Source organism: Hydra vulgaris, chromosome 02, assembly GCF_038396675.1.
Source record: "Hydra vulgaris chromosome 02, alternate assembly HydraT2T_AEP".
Taxonomy (NCBI): Eukaryota; Metazoa; Cnidaria; class Hydrozoa; order Anthoathecata; family Hydridae; genus Hydra; species Hydra vulgaris.
The window spans coordinates 69,695,402-69,708,974 of NC_088921.1; positions in this window are offsets into that span (position 1 = coordinate 69,695,402).

Here is a 13,573-nt window from a genome sequence, read left to right on the forward strand (position 1 = left end):
AAATTTCTTTTATACATCTATCTAGAATAAAAGACTTTTATATACCTAATTAAAATATAGCAAAAAAAGAGAAGTAGATTATAATAATATACAGTAACAACATTGTAAATAATGTAGTAATATAAGTATCGGTAATAATAATAGGCAATAACAATAAAAACTCCAGTTATTGGTAATAATAATCAAAATAATAATAATACAAATGATAAAGATAACAGCTCTATTAATAATAACAATAATAGTAAAGATAACAATAATATTAATAGTAATAATAACAACAATAGCAACAATAATAATAATAATAACAATATTAAAAATAGCAATATTGATAATAGTGAGAGTTGGAAATAGAATAGTGATATTAATTTGAGAAAAAGTTAAGAAAGAGCAAGTATTATTAGTAATAAATCAGCATTGAAATGAAGAAAGTAGTAGAAAAGAATTTTAGAAAAGATCAATTATTAGTATATATCAATATAAATAGCGAAAAGATATATCAATATAATTAGAGAAAAAGATATCTTAAAGTGTTTGTTTGACACAGTTTATAAACCTAATTTAATACATTTGTGTTGGTATATTTTAAAAAAATATGCTACTTTTAAAAGCAGTTGGAATGAATTATGTAATATATCATTCATTTTGCGCTGTGCTAACAACAAAAAGTATTTATCTTAATACATTATTGAAGCCATAATAGCTATTTGTATATCGACTTAGTGTTCAAAGATATATTTTTTATAACATTAAGTTAAAAATAACTTATGTTACTTTTAAATAATTTTTATAAAAACAAAAGAAATCAAATGTCAATTAAAGTTTACCGATATAAAAACGAAACGAGTTTGAAAACTGAAAGTAATTTGTTTATAAAGTTTACCGCCTCTGTTTTTTAATTGTTTACGCATTCTGAATGGAATAAATTATTTTTCAAGATGGCGGAATAAGTCCTGAGTATTTCTAAAAATGATACTAAATACCGAAAACAGTTTTTTGAATAAGGCTAAAAGTAATGATTATTTATGCAAAAACGACTTTTGAAGACAAGTTAACACTACCATAGTTTATCTGAACCTAACGTGACATTATTGTTGAACATACTTATTTAGGTGAGGTATTGAAAATAATAATTTCAATTTTCATAAAAATATAGTTTTTCATGGATAATTTTCCCAAATAATGTCTGATTATAAATGTCAAGTTACATTCATTGAAAACAAGCACCGATACGTGCTTTTGTGAAAAAAACGACTCCATAGACTTATCTATAGCCAAGCCCCAAGATACTTTATGTTGAAAATTACATCTTTTCTAAATAAAACTACGCTTGACGATTTGTAATAGTCGCATTACTTTTACCAGATTATAATAGCGGTTAAAATAATCTTTCCATACATATCAAATATGTCATAGTTTTTGATGAAAAAACTTACATATATTGTTATTGAAAAAACTTATATTTTTGTTCGGAAAAACGTGCACCATGCCTTTCACCCTAATAGACTTATTTATCAACACTCGAACGACTATATATTACCTATTTAGCAATTTACCTATTTAGCAAATCGTGTACCTACTTATATTAATGTGTATTGAAATAAAATTAAAAAATTAAAAACTTCTTTTTGTCTGCATTCTTTGTTTTTTTGCATTTTTGATTTTTATTCTCATTCTGCCGAAAAACGATAACATTTTTTTTTTTTTTTAATTAAAAAAAATAAAATAAAAAATAAACTTATTTTAAAAAAAAGTCTTGTCATCAAGAAACCGCATAGCGGTTTCTTGATGACAAGACCGTCGGTCATCTGCAAGTTTTCCGCGTTCTTTGAAGTAATTTCTAATACTTTACAGTTTTACTTTATATATTTTTTTGTATAACGTAACTTTGTAATTTTTTTTTTTTAATTTTATTTACTCTGTAAAGATTCTATTATATTTTACGAATTTGTAAGGATTAAAGAACAAAAAAAATTTGAATAAAAAAAAAAAAAAAGAATAAAAAAATATGTTTATTTGTCAAAATAGGACTTGGATATTTATCAGACGTCAGCGAATTGGAAAATTAGATACATTTTTTTTTTGTGGGTTTCATAAAAGTTTCATATGGGTTTCAGTTTTATTTTGTAGAGTTTTTAGTATCATCCTCATCTATATCGCAAAATGCTATAAGTGTTTTAACTCCGCTTTATACATCTTATATTGTTATTACGATAATTGTCTATTTGAGCGTTGTTTTACATAATAAATAGTAAGAAAACTTCTCAATTTCATTTGCAATATTGATGGTAAGTTTCTACATTTCATTTCTGCACAAAATTTATTTTGCAAAAGTTCGTTTTTACTGACCCCGCAGTAAAAATAAGTTTTTTATTGCCAAAAACTCCCTACATTATTTTTAATAAACTTTCCATATATACTTAACTTGTTTCCAGTTTTCTTGTTTTGCGCAAAATACGCCGTACATTTACATTAGCGGTTTTGTTGAAAACTTGTTAGTTCATTTTAATTTCTCCATTTTCTTTTAAGTATTAAAACTCAATTTTTTATCAACAAATTTTTATTAAATAGAAATCTGGCACACAGCGATTTTAGGTAAAAAAAAAAGCTGCGTTAAGTTTTGCTCGTTTCATCTGTTTTTCTTCTCCGTACAGTTTTTTGTTTAAAAAAAAACCATTTTTATATTTGGAAATAAAATATGTTTAAATAATTTCATACTTTTTGTCATATTTTTATCATATTGCAATTGTAAAAATTTGAATTAATTTTAAACTAAAATTTTTAACAACAACTAAACTTTAAATAAAACTAGCAAAAACTATGCAATAACAATAAAATATTATGCAATATTTTAATGTGTCTGTGTCTAAGATCAAAGAAAGGCCACAGCAACATATTTGTTCCGGTAGATAGCAAAAACTATGCAATATTTCAATGTGTCTGTGTCTAAGATCAAAGAAAGGCCACAGCAACATATTTGTTCCGGTAGATAGCAAAAACTATGCAATATTTCAATGTGTCTGTGTCTAAGATCAAAGAAAGGCCACAGCAACATATTTGTTCCGGTAGATAGCAAAAACTATGCAATATTTCAATGTGTCTGTGTCTAAGATCAAAGAAAGGCCACAGCAACATATTTGTTCCGGTAGATAGCAAAAACTATGCAATATTTCAATGTGTCTGTGTCTAAGATCAAAGAAAGGCCACAGCAACATATTTGTTCCGGTAGATAGAAAAATGAAAAATCACGTTACAGAAAAAAGACAAAATCGTCTACTCTTAGCACAACAATAAGATAAAAATTACAAATTTATTATACAATTTCACAGTTAACACAATAAATACATATTTATTATATAGTTTCACTATTAACATGCATCCAGCACATGCATGGTAAAAAATCTTTTAACCTCGTTTGAGTTCTATCAACTTTTCTAGATATAAAAATCGCTCCCAAGTTTATCGTATCTAAGTCGAATACATCTGGGAAGCAAACAACATTACACTAAATTATTGTTGTTTTTCTCTCCCAAGCAGAATGTTTTTCATACAAATGAACAGGCCCTTAGAACAACGTTAGATATTCGTTTTGCAAATTTGTCCGAGTTTTAATTTTTGTTATTCTAAATGTTCATTTAGAATTTTTTAGAATTAATGTAATAAAATAAATATTTTAAAATGATTTTAAGAATTTCGAAAGTAAAAAATGATTTCGATACCGTTTTTATGATTTCGAGAATATCAAAATATTTCGGTGCAAATTATAGAGAAATTACAAGTGAAATATTGCTTCGGTGCCATTTTTAAAATTTCGATCACATAAAAATATTTCGTTACAAATTATAGGTGATAAAATGTTTCGGTACCGTCTTTAGAATTTTGATAATATAAAAATATTTCGATACAAATTATTGAGTTTCGAAAGTTAAAAATTGTTTTGGAGCTATTTTTAGGATTTCAAAAATTAAAAAATGCATCGATAGAATATAGTGAATTTCGTAAAGCGAAATTCTTTTCGGTTAAAAATTAGGTAACCAAAAACCGTTTCAAACTTACCGAAACAAAAATAGAGTTTCGAAAAGTTTTTTTTTAATCGAAAACTCGACTTTTGCAAAAGTGAACAACCCTAGTTTTTAATACTTACTAAAAAACAAAGTATATATTTATAATTTACTCCGTATTAGAAATGAGTAGAGCAGTTTTGTGACCTATAATTTTACCTTGCGCCCAGCAACGCGGGATCGGTTCCTCTTGAGCGCTTATGCTTTTGTGTGTACTTTTATGTAAAATTTTAAGGTATTAGTTCTAGTTTTTTGCGTAATGTCTATGATTGTTGTTAATAAAAAGTTATATTGTTTACAAAATTTTATTTATTATAAAAATTAGGATGTGTGCACACATAGACTGAATTAAACATGTAGAACAGGCAGGGAGTGAACATACATCATCAACATACATCATCAACATACATCATCAACATACATCATCAACATAAATCATCAACATACATCATCAACATACACCAACCGACTGAACAGGTAGAACATGCGGGAAATGAAACATCGACCGACTTAAATAGATAAAACATGCAGGGAGTGTACATATATCGACTGACTTAAATAGATAAAACATACAGGGAGTGTACATATATCGACCGACTAAATAGTTAGAACATGCAGGGTGTGTACATACATCGACTATGGGTTTCGGTTTGGCAATAAGTTAAAAAATAGTTTTTGTTAAAAAGTGTTTAAAAATCAATGCCAACACTTATTTTGTTATATTCCGGTCATCAATTTAAACACAAAACTTGAAACGTCGGAATAGGTTTTTGATTCTTTCATCTACTAACTTTTAACTAAATTTAAAGAAAACTTTTTAATTATTACTTATTTTACCCGTTTTTAAAACGTATTCTGTGTTGAATCGCCACCATGTAAAAGCTTAAAATCAAACTTTAAAAGAATTAAACGGGCTACCATCGTTTAAAAAGCGAACAAAATTTCAAATTAAAAAAAAACAGTAAATAAAAAAAATATTAATCATAAATAAAAACACACACATACAAAACATATACAACACTTAAATTAAATGTAAGCTTATATTGCGCTATTTATGGAATCTACGAAAATTTCACAAAATGCGAATTAATTTTAACTTAACGTCCCGAGAAACATCTTTTGGGGTATAGTAGTACACAAATAGGTGATCACATTGGTATTAATTTCAAAATCAGACTAAAATAAACTAGTAAAAAAAAAAAAAGATTAATAATTATTAATTAAAACGTTAATATGACAGCCTTTACTACCTACCTGAAAATTTGTAAAGCAAAAATGACTCGTACTTACATTTGTAAAACAAAAGTGACTCGTACTTGCATTTGTAAAACAAAAATGACTCCTACTTACAATTGTAAAACAAAAATGATTCCTTCTTGCATTTGTAAAACGCAAACAACTTACATCGAAGAGCAATTACAACTTGCAGTAGAAGAAATCAAAAAAGGCAAAATATCCCTCTTAAAGCTTCAGAGGTATACAAAATATAAAAGGCAACTATTCACAAGAGTGTGCAAAACAAAGTCCAGTCACATTATAGAGGTACAGCTACCGTGCTAATAATGACGTTTGAGTTTGTTCGCGTTTCATTACTTATCAGCTTAACCGATTGGGGATTCGGTAGAACGTTCGCAGATGTTATCACAATAGTTGGGGGTTACTTGGATCTACCAGGACTAGAATGGTATTAAAGTTTCACGAAAGGATGGAGTCATCAGATATAGCTTATGCTTATCCCAGCCTATATAATCATCTAACATCAGTCAGTATCAAACTTTAATAATTTGCCAACTTAAAAATTTAACAATAACACTAGTGACTCCAGGTCAAACGTATCAAGTATTGCAACACTTTAGAGAAAGACTCGAAGGCAATTTGAAACTTTTTTTACAGCGCCATCATTTTGACGCACAAAAAAAAAACCAATAGTGTCAACATTCCGAGAGTCTAAGTACATCTGAGATGCTTGAGAAAATAAAGCAAGACAATGAGGCCGAAAAATCAAAGCAATTAAAGAAACGCAAGATTGACTTCAGTGAAGCTTCAGATGAAAATTAGCAATTACAAACTTCAAAAAAACCGAGAAAAGACAAAAACATTAACAGGTGTAAAAGGGTTGCTGAGTTTGAAAAGAAGCATTGCCAACTCAAAACAACATGTAGTGTTGTTGCCAACTCAAAACAACATGTAGTGTTGTTGCCAACTCAAAACAACATGTAGTACTAATGTGAAATTCTTAGTTGCAACTCTCAGGTCGATTGTGTTCACCAAAAAAATACAAAATTGATGAAGAGTTTTCTTGCTTAAAAAAATGCCACGGACCATATAACAACTCAAATTAATTTATTTAATAAATAGTTTTTTTCGTATATTTGATTAAAATAGTTTTTTGTAAACTTAACTTTTAACATGATTAGTTTTCATTTTATTTTTAATTAATTTTGCAATTCTTAATATCTTAATCAATTGTTATTAAAATTTGACTTGTCTTGGGGGTTTTTTCTCGTTATTGAAAAAGTAAAATTTTAACAATTGTTGATAAATTTTGTTTTTCCCCAATGTATACGTATTCCCCAATATATACGTATATAGTGTGGCTCTTGAAAATACGTGCTCTTTAATTAATTAATTTACTTTTTGTTTTTCTTTTTTACTTTACTTTCATTTTTTCTTGTTTACTTGATTATTACTCTTAACATGAATATTGTTCTTGAAGTATTTCTTAAACTAATTGTTATTTATTTTTACATTTATAATTTTTAATAAATAGTTTGTAAAGTATAAATATTTTATCCGGCTATTGTAAATACGTACGATTGGGGCTCGGTGATAAGACAAAATAATGTCTTCTACTTGCCCCGCCAGTTTTTTTTTATTTATAAACCTTGTAAATTGTAAAAATTATTAAACGGCGAAATAAATAAATTAAAAAAAAATTTAAAAAAAAAATGATAAGGGGAAAAGTAAACGTTTTTTTTCTTCGTAAAAACCAACTTTTTTTAAAAAATTTATTCTTTTTTAAAAAGTTAATATTTTTTAATTATTTGATATTTTTTCTCAACATTTATATATTTATATTATGTAAAAAACTCTCTATAAAACAAAAAAATAACCATAAAATATATATATTCTTTAAATCATTGAATTTAAAGCTAAACCGTTTACTCTTACACCCAGTTTACTCTAACTTTTAAGAAAAAAAATTAACTCTGATATATATATATATATATATATATATATATATATATATATATATATATATATATATATATATATATATATATATATATATATAAGAGGGTTATGACTTTTTTTCTTGCTTTTTTTTGTTGCTCTTACGGTATTGGCTTCCAAACGTATAGAACTTTTTCCTGCTGCATTTACTTTACCCAGAGTTGTTAACTAGGTCAAAAGTACCAAAGCCAAGACCAAGCTCAAGGTCAAAAGTTACAAGGCCAAGAACAAGCCCAAGAGTTTTAAGGACAAGGCCGAGATTAAAATTTCAAGGCCAAGGCTTACGCAAACATTTTCGAGACCAAAGACTTCAATTTTTGCCTTACTTTAAGACCAATTATTACCAAAACTGTAAGTAGCAAGTGCTGTGACAACAAAACCACATTTTGTAAAATAGTCCAAGGTTATGCGCAGAATTCAACGAGATCGATAAGAAAACATGTTTTTTTTTAATGCCAAGGCCAAAACAAATAAGTTAATTTTCAAGGCCAAGACCAAGGTCTCGATTTTTAGTCCTTTGCCTTGGTCTTGGCCAAGGCCAAAACCAAGGCCAAGGACTAACAACTCTGGCTTTAGTACACGCTATAGGAAATAATTATCTACGTTCGGAAGGTTTCTTCTTCTAAGAGCTACGCGGCACTTTTTACATATACCAGTTGCCAATCAAGGGTCATTGAAATTAATTTAATTAGCAAAAAATCTGTCGGCTTTTCGTAAGCACAAAAAACATACAGATTTTCTTTGCTTTGTTGGGCATTTTGAGAGATTAAAGTAAGCCAAGTTAACTTTTAAAGTTTAAACATAAACTGTTACTATTTTCTGTTTTACTGTGATTTATTTTAATAAAAACCAAATTCAAAACAAAACTACTGAAAACAAATACAAAATCACAATCTGTCTTTATAAACAAAGTTTTAACTTTTTAACAAATTAAAAAAAGATTAAACTTGATTTAATTTTTTTTTAATTTGGAGTCAAAAAATCAATTTTTCTCTCACGGACGTAATAGTCTGTTTTTTTCTGAGGTTTTTTTCAGCACGTAAAGTTCAAATTAATTTGCATTTTGTAACACTGTATTATCACAGGTATTATAACAGGTATTATCACAACTCTGGTTATTTTCAAAAAACATATATAAATTTAATATTGTATTATAAATTTCTTATTAAAAAAGTATTTTGACTACATATTTATACAAAGTTGTAATTTGATTATATAACTAATATTGTTATTATATATTTCACAATAAAAATTTATTTATATATAGTTTAGATAAAGAGAAAAAAAGAAAAAGAAAAAAAAATTAGGTGCTGCATGTTTGATTCAAAATTGTTTAACACACCTTCAAACCAGAAGTTTTTGTCCCAATTAGAAATTGTAATTTTCATGAATCAAGCTCAAAATGTAGGCATTACTTATACCAGCATGCTTCATGCTATCAGTTGAATCAGCATGCTTCATAGTAGAAAAAAAGATGAACAGGAGAGTCTTATTGTAGCAACAACTTCAAGCAGTTTAAAGACCGATCTCAGTTTTTGATATAAAACACTTTTTTTTGCTATTGTTGTGAATTATCTAGGAGGAGATGTTAGACAGCTAAAGTTAAGCAGAGAATCAGCCAGAAGGAGACGTTATATATTAGTAGCATGGAAAGAAAGTCAGAATGACTATACTGATGATAAAATCAAATAATTTATTAAAATATAAATTTGAGGCTATAGGAGATTTACATAATTATTTTGTCAAAATACCATTTTCTTTAGAAACTAAAAGAAATACAAATCGGTCCAGCAGCTTTGATATTTGCAGATAAAACTTCAATATGAAGTAAAAGTTGAAAATATTAATCACAGTTTGCTATTAAAGATAATAAACATGTTAAAAATAAAAAAAAAAATCTTTTGAATGAGGCAAATGATTTAAATCTGATCGATTTAAGACAACTGATACTATTTATACTTTGTTTACCCTTACTTATATAATTGTAAAAGTGAAATGCAAAGCAAATATAAAAAATGAAGCTTGTGATTTAAAGATTTATATTAAAAGTCTAGCTCTAGTTAAAATGCCCTACTTGAAATAGTATGTATTGTAATCACGTATCATTTGAATTTGCAGATTATTCTTTAAATTTACTTGAGTACATACCTGAAGAAATTTCATGCGCAAGTAGATCAAGACAATGGAGCATTTCAAGTCATAAAATTAAAACATTAAAGGTCATATAATGTTTACAAATGTTCAGAAATATAAATTCAAGCATGGCATTAAGAATACCTCATATGATCCAAGGTGAAAAAAATATAAAGATGAAGATTTTAAATCAAATGTTTTTTTTAGATAAAAAAAACAATATGCTCATATGCAATACATGTGAAATACTCATATAAAATACATACTTTGCTCATATGAAATACTTAACATATAAATACTCATATGAAATACTTATATGAATTACATAATTTCAGTAAAGTCATAGTTAACGAGTCACATGCACGAGAGAAATATAATGAAGTTTTAAAAAATAGATTAAATCACAATATTTTTGTTTGGAAAACTGGAATTGTTATACAACTTAATTTTTTTTGGTTATCTGCAAGTCCTGACGGTTATCTGCGAGTCCTTACGGTTATCTGTAAGTCCTGACGGATATCTGCAAGTCCTGACGGTTTGTATTTTATGAAGAAGCTGTATATTATTATGATTGATTAAAGTTACCACATATATTGGATAACGGTGTCTACCACATATATTGGATAACAACGTTAATTGTCAAGAAAAGTATTACCCATTTAAATAAATGTTTTTATTTTGTTGTTTGATAAGTGGTTGGAAGAATATATATCATATATTTTTTAGCCAACAGATATACATAGATAATCTTTTGTGTTTTAGTTTTGGATGAGATTTTTTCTCATTAACTAAAATATGTATGTTTTTGGATCTGTGTTGTTGTATTTAATTTTTTTTATTTAATATTTATGCAACAATTTTTTGTCTGATGACATATAACACCCTATAAATAAAATTTCGGACAAATTTTAATTGCATTTATTATGTAATTTATTTCATGCACGCAAAAAACCTTTATACTTATTTGAAAGAGTATTTTTTAATCTATTTAAATTTAATTTAATTAAGTTAAAAATATTATTTAAATATTGAAAATAAAATGGTCAAAGTAAATGACCTCAAAAAAATTATGGAAATTTTTTTCCAAAAAAATCGAGAAAAAGGTAAAGCGTTTGTTGCTAAGCAGTTTATGGAATGGGGTTTACCCAGATCAACTGCTTACGATAAAATCGTAAAATTGGAGAATGGATCTCTAAAAAGAAAAGTTGGAAGTGGTCGAATCGCTAAGATAGCTACTAAAGAACTTATTCTGAAGATTGCTGCTTTTTTTGAAAATAAGTCAGGGTGCTCCCAAAAGAAAGTAGCTCAAGTTTTTAACTGTAGTCAAACTCGATTTTCCCAAGTATTAAAAACAATGACTAACATTCGAACTTTCAAAAAAACAAATCGTCCAGATCGTAGCCATCAGCAGAAGAAAGCTATGCGTCCTAAATGTCGTAAATTGCACGAAAATATAAAAACTTGGATTTTGTTATGGATGATGAAAGCTATTTTACCTTAAACAATAGCACATTAGCTGGTAATGATAGGTTTTATGCCGCTGATCCTTTTCAATGTTCTGACCAAGTAAGATACAATTTGCGTAAAAAGTACGAGGACAAGCTCTTAGTTTCTTGTTGCATCAGCCCCCGTGGAATAAGCCCTCTTTATATTCATCACAGTAAGCAGGCAATCAACCAGTACACTTATAAAGAGATACTAGAAAAAACTTTACTTTCTCTAGTATCAGAATATTATAAAAAAGACAATGAGTTTAACTTCTGGCCTAATCTAGCTCGATCACATTACGATAAATCGGTCATCGACTTTTTAAAATTGAAAAAAATCAAAGTTGTACCCCAAGATATAAACCCAGCTAACGTTCCAGAACCAAGACCAATCGAAAACTTTTGGAGTGATTTAAAACGGCTAGTGTACGAGAATAATAAGGGAGCTGAGTATTTGGAAGAGCTTGAAGCAAGAATTAGATATTGTTATTTAAAGATGAATAAAGAAGTTTTCCTAACTCAAATAAAACATCTTTTAAAAAAACTTTATAATATTGCTAAATATGGTATTTGAAATAATTATTTCAATATATTTATAAACTTCGTATACTAACATATTAACAGTTGAAATATTAAATAATAAAACTTATTAGTTCTTAAAATATTAATTTTTAAATTTTGTACAAAATTTTATTTATGACATGTTATTTTAATATGAATATATTTACTTTTATACTTATTTAATTGGTTTTTTATTATCACGTGGATGAGGTGTTTTATTATCACGTGGATGAAGTGTTTTTCATGGATGAAGTATTTTTTTAACGGCGAAAGGCAGAAAAATAGAAAAAAGAAAAACCAAATAAAAGTTGTTAAGGATAGTTTTACAAAAAACTAATGAAGTGAAAACAATGAAAATATTAAAGTATATAAATTGAAGAAAAATATTAAACAAAAAGAACAACTAATAGCAAAGTTAAAAGAAAAAATGTTCTTAAGATATTCGAAAAAAACTTTAATCAGTTATCAAAAGAAAACAAAACAAAAAAAAACAATTTTTCAGTTTTATTAATTTACGTCGTGTGCATTGTTTATATTGGCGTGTATTTTTGTGTATTGATTATACTGTCGCGTATTTTTGTGTATTGTTTATATTGTGTATTTTTGTATAATGTTTATAATGTCGTGTATTTTTGTATAATGTTTATAATGTCGTGTATTTTTTATATTGTCATGAATTTCTATATTTTAGTTAATACTGTCGTGTAATTTTGTGCATTGTTTATATTGAAGTGTTCTTCCTTATGTGTATTGTTTATATTTTTGCGCTTTTTTTTTTTTTTTTCGGTGTTGCTGCTAATTATTTTATTATTGTTGCGTTTTACATTTGTTGCTATTATTCAAGTGATTTCGTATTTTTTTGTCTCATCATAATATTTAATTATATCTTTTTGTTTTCATTTTATTTTCTATCACTCTTCTCAGATTAAATGAATGAGAGAACACAACGTTTAACGGTCAGAAACTGATCGTTAAACGTTGTGTTATCTAGTTCATTAATTCTCTTTCACTTTTTTGTTATTAGTCTGACTTTTTTTAATAATTATTGTTCTTCTCTTTATTATAACTATTTTTTGGTCACTATCTATATTATTACTTTTTGTTGTTTGTTTGTTTTTTGCTTTATTTGTTTATTTTATTAAGTCACTCCAATCACTAGTTTTTAACTATACTAGTGACCATGTCGCATAGCTCAACCTACAAAAACCTGCACCTACAAACTTGATCTACAAAATAAAACATCTACTAAAAAGTGGAAATAATTTTTAGATGTCCTACTGAGGCAAAAATTGATTTCAACCGATTACACAGGTCAACAAAAAAAAAAAATTTTTCTGGTGCCGAGCAAACAATTTGTTTTTTGTATAGCATTTCTCACTTTGATTTCAAATATGCAACTCTTTTTTTACCATCAGGTCAAGTTGTAAAGATATTTAGGTTCAAATCTTAAGTATTTAGGGTAAAGTCCCTAATATTGTCTAATTATTCAAAAGTATGTCAACCTGGGTCTCAAAAGAAGCATGTTTTCATACAGATTTTAAAAATGTTGTTCATTTGTAATAAAAATAAGTATTTTTTGTATTATTGCTGAATAACATTCGGTTGAACTTTTTTTAAGAGTCTTTAGCATTTTTTCACATAATTTTTTTGTCAATAAATTTGAAGGAAAATATTTATGTTTTCAAAAATCTCTATAAAAATACGCTTCTTTTGAGACCCAGGTTGACATACTTTTGAATAACTTTTTTTTCGACAATATTCGGGACTTTACCCTAAATACTTAAGATTTGAACCTAAATATCTTTACAACTTGACGTGATGGTAAAAAAAGAGTTGCATATTTGAAATCAAAATGAGAAATGCTATACAAAAACAAATTGTTTGCTCGGCACCAGAAAAAAATTTTTTTTTTGTTGGCCTATGTTTTTGGCTTTTTTAAATTCGACCGATTTATGACATTTTCAATTTCGACCGATTTTTTTCTCAACCTATTTTAGAGACTTTTATTTTCAACCGATTTGCGATTGTTTGATTTTCAACCGATTTTCAGAGATTTTCATTTCAACCAACTAGTTAATATTTTTACCGTCTTTTCCTTGC